Source organism: Limulus polyphemus, unplaced genomic scaffold, assembly GCF_000517525.1.
Source record: "Limulus polyphemus unplaced genomic scaffold, Limulus_polyphemus-2.1.2 Scaffold2841, whole genome shotgun sequence".
In the NCBI taxonomy this organism is placed as follows: Eukaryota; Metazoa; Arthropoda; class Merostomata; order Xiphosura; family Limulidae; genus Limulus; species Limulus polyphemus.
This window is the reverse complement of record NW_013668451.1, coordinates 151,670-156,320: the sequence shown is the minus strand read 5'-3', so window position 1 is coordinate 156,320 and position 4,651 is coordinate 151,670. Positions and strand designations below refer to the sequence as shown.

Genomic DNA, 4,651 nt, shown 5'->3' with positions numbered 1-4,651 from the left:
CTGGACATTTGTCCTTTCTCGGTAAAGAATAACTTCCATTACCAAGTTTATCGTCTCTGTTCTCACCCCCAGTCATAATCCTTTCTTTCTGGAATATAAGGTAGTTGATGTTGAAAATAAAAATACTTCGTAAAATCCAGTATTCCAGAGAGAGAGAGAGAGAAAAGAAACTTGTTTGAAGTTTGTACAACAGTGTATCAAGCAAAATAAATATCTAAAAGGGGCTTTATTTAGTTTCCATCTTGTTTTGTTTTTAATTTTGCGCAAAGCTACACGAGGGTTATCTGCGCTAGCTGTCCCTAATTTAGCAGTATAAGACTAGATGGAAGGCAGCTAGTCATCACCACACACTGCCAAGTCTTGGACTACTCTTTTACCAACGAATAGTGGGATTGACGTCACATTATAACGCCTCCATGGCTGAAAAAGCGAGCATGTTTGGTGGGACGGGGATTCGAAACGGCGACCCTCAGATTTCGAGTCGAGCGCCCTAACCACCTGGCCATGCCGGGCCCAGTAGAATCTTAAAAATTAAAACAAAATAGCGGTAGGAATGCAATTGAATTTAATCTGCGTAAACACAGTTGGGGCCTCGCACAGCCTGGTAGTTAAGGTGAACGATTCGCAACAGTTGGGGCCTGGAGTAGCCTGGTAGTTAGGGTGACTGACTCGCGACAGTTGGGGCCTCGCACAGCCTGGTAGTTAAGGTGACCGACTCGCAATTTGCGAGTTCGAGCACAGATAGCCTGTTGTGTAAATTTGTGCTTAAAAACAAGCAAATAAAGTTTGTTTGTTTTTCAAGACAAAGAGTATAACACTATTTCAAACAAACTACGTCCACCATGTTCACTCAATACAGAGTTGGTCATAAAACTTGTTAACCAATACAAATCCGTATGCATCCAGAATAAATTTGTTGAAATAGTTAAAAGGATGTCAACTCTTTAGGAGTTTCGCTGTAGATCAGGCTTCGCTGAATTTCTTGGAATTTCACAGTTGTCGACCCTGCCCCCATTTGGCACCGAAGGTAAACACGTTATCCCTCTCCCCATCATTGTTCTTACTGCACCTAAGGACAAATAGTAAATAGTTGGTTCCGACTACAAATTCGAATTAATGAGTAATTGGTAGTATGATGTTGTTTTATGAAGATAATATATAGACAATTTTATCAGTGTAATTGTGTCAGCCTAGAAAAAAATGAAATTTTGTTTATTATTTGTTTTGTCGAATTTTGCACATAAGGCTAACTGCGCTAGCACTCCCTGATTTTGAAGTGATAGAAGGAAAACAACTAGTCAACACCACCCACCGTCAACGCTTGGAGTACTCTTTACTAACGATAAGTGGGATAGACTGTACCATTAAAACGCTCCATAGCTGAATTCGGTGATGGGAATCTGTCTGTTGCGGTATCTGAATACGATTTTTAGCGTTATAAGCCCTTAGACTTTACAGCTGAGCCATTGGGAAAGAGGGGGAACAGAAGGACTGAATAAAAACATATAACAGTTCTAATGTTTTATGACAAGTATACTTAATTGTAAATCATGCTTCGCGAGCTTAGAAACGGCGTTCACACCATTACAATTGTTGATGTAACGAATCACTTTTTAAATGTTACAATATGTATAAATGGTGCTATTTATTATTGCATGGTGACGAAAATGGTTGACTGTTGAACTAAAGTCAATTTGGCAATGTAAAGACGAAAATAATTATTCTCTGCTTGTAAGTAAAAATACTAATTACTATTATGAAACTGATATTACTGCGAAACATGTCATTTGGAATAATAATTAATCTTTATTACGGCAGGGTGCGTAACATGTTCATTTTACGCGAATCTTTGAAAGAACCATAACAATGTAGCACGTATAAATAATATGTTATCAGTTTTCTTTCCTTCAAATTATTTTATCGCGGATCTTTTTGTTTTTGTTACCATGTTCAGATTATCAAGTTAAATTACATTATTTGATGAAACGATACCCGAGTAAGATGATAAGACGACAGATTAGCCATATGCTGCGATAGGCTAGTAGTACATGAAGTTTTACGTGTGGCAAATCTGCTCCAATGCTCGTTTATTCGCTAAACAGGCCTAACCTCGTCAGATGTTTTAGGGTTAACGGTCGAAAACAGCTAACAGTAACAGCGAGGATACTGAGCAGCTGACTTAAGGCAGAATAATCATTGTGGTTTGCCTGCATTAATTAAGACTAATCATTAATGACTGTTGTTGTATATTTTTGGCGGGTTTTCTGGTAGAAGTTTTTGTATGAATATAAACACATGGAGATGTGGCAACCTAAAGTATAAAACCGTGACTCGCTGATTAATCAACTGGAAGGGTTTTAATTTAAAAGATCGTAACTTTACCTTCCAACACCCAAGTTGCTGAAACAACTTTTATCACTAAACCTTCTAGAACATTAACAAGATGCTTAAATTATTTACAAAATTTACGAGCTTGTTTTGATAGATCGAGATTAGCGTTTATTTCAACTTCAATTAATAAATTATTCTAGAGAGGCACCTAAAAAAAGTTAGAATATACAAGTCTTACCTATTTTAAACTTCAAGTCACTTCAACAGAACTTTAGTAGGCTTAATGATTGTATATATGTATTAAAGATTTCTTTTCTTTTTTCACCAGAAGTGAAATTGAAAAGAGAATCTGTGACGAAGAAGGCCTAAGACTAATAGTAGTACATTCTTTGATTGGCCGTACCCTCTGCTGTGGACTATTCAAGACTCATCAGCACAGCTTGGGTCAGGAAACCAAAGAAATAGTGGTTTGGCCTCTTATAATGTTGATTTGTATTTTTATATAGTATATGGTGAAGTAATACGGGTTCAAAATCCCATAGTCATTTAGTAGGCTTAATTGTTTAGATAAATCAGAAATGACACCTATCGGCTTTCATAATCTAAATATTGAATATTCAACAAAACCCAACGACGAAATTACGCATTTTTTAACGGTATGCAAGATTACTGTTCGTAATTCAATAATAATTTGATACGACAATATGCAATACCGTAACTATTTAAATTGAGAATTGTCTAACAAATATGATAGTGCATCTATATCTTGTTGATTTGCTTTAGAAATATTTATTTTTTTCTACAACATCCATGACGATAAGTCGAAACAGCTATTCGTCATGAACTGTCAACATTTTTCAGTTCTTCAGAAAATCCAAACATTATCTGCACAATCCTGACCTTTATGCGTATTTTATAAAAATTTGATTCGAATCGTTTTGCTGTTGTTGTTGTTTAATATTATTTACCCTCGTAATAGAATCACGTTTTCGCGTTGTTATTTAATCAGGCGTAATTTATTTTTTGTTAGCTATTTTCACAAATATTCCATATGTAAACTTCTTGCGATGGTATTCCTCACCTGACCAAAATTGGCATTGTGTCTTTGTACGCCCTCGGTTTCAAATGTGACGTATCAAACACAGTTTATTCGTCAATACACACGCGCCCGGGCTGAATCAGCTCTGGGAAAATACCTCCTCTTGTTAAATAAGAACACTTGTTAAAACCGACATCAGTCTCTTCGTCTTGTCACTGGGTCTATTGTAGTTGGCCAGCTTACAAATGCTTAAAAATTTCTGTTACAAGATTATGAGAGTCCACTATGTAATAGCCTACGCTGAATGACCATTTATTTGGACTTCATGTCATACGACTGCGAGACAACTGGCACAAAAGAAGAATGACATTATCTTTAAGACATCGTGTCTTATTATGATGTTACAAATTATAGTCATCTTTTGTTTTCTGTTAAAGTGAATTGCACCCCAGTGGCACAGCGGTATGTCTGCGGACTTACAACGCTAGAAACCGGGTTTCGATACCCGTGGTGGGAAGAGCACAGATAGCCCATTGTGTAGCTTTGTGCTTAATTTCAAACAAAGAAACAAATAAAGTGAATTGCACAAGAATTATCGAGTTTAAAAACTGTCGATAGCTGCTTCTGCTGAATTAGTCTTTTCGGTAGTCAAGTCCTTTAAAACATTTCCATTCACCAACGTACTTTAATAATGGAATACAATTACCTTACTTTTGGCTCACCACGTCACTTTATGACGTAATATTCATAATAGGTTATTTACTGTACTACCATTTTAACAGTTTAGTCTAGGACGATGTGATTCTATAACGTAATGTCCTCACTGTTCGTAACCTTACATCCAACATCAGGGACTACTTTCAACTTTCCATTAACCATCTCAATGTTCGGTTCCAAATGAATTCTTGTGGGCAGAGCCACCCTTAGGGCAAGGCAGCTGGCTAGGTACTTCACCAGGGGGACTTGCTTGTTTTTTTGTGTTTGCTTTTTCGTGCGAGCAATTCTTAAAAGATGAAGCTACAAAAAGTCATGCGGTTGACCCATTACCGAACGTCCCACGCGGTTCTGTTATTCAATCACTGTCATTATTAAAAAAAAAAAAGTGATTCCATGCACGGAATTAGCTCGTTTCAAAATGTAATGTGCAGCTGTTTTGAATTTTTAGTTGTTTTTTTTAATTTAAATTATATATGACCCTGGTCTATATAAAATAGGCAGTGGTGTGTGTGTGTGTGTGTGTGTGTGTGTGTGTGTGTGTGTGTGTGTGTGTGTGTGTGTGTG

General features: G+C 36.8%; 1 long non-coding RNA gene across 1 annotated transcript in view; it reads left to right on the top strand.

Annotated features, from left to right (window-relative positions):
• Positions 1–2,758: 2,758 nt before the first annotated feature.
• Positions 2,759–4,651, top strand: part of LOC111087915 — a 2,975-nt gene continuing 1,082 nt past the window's right edge. The window contains exon 1 of the long non-coding RNA XR_002612538.1: positions 2,759–2,798. This is a non-coding gene — a long non-coding RNA (uncharacterized LOC111087915). The remainder of the gene's footprint in view (positions 2,799–4,651) is intronic.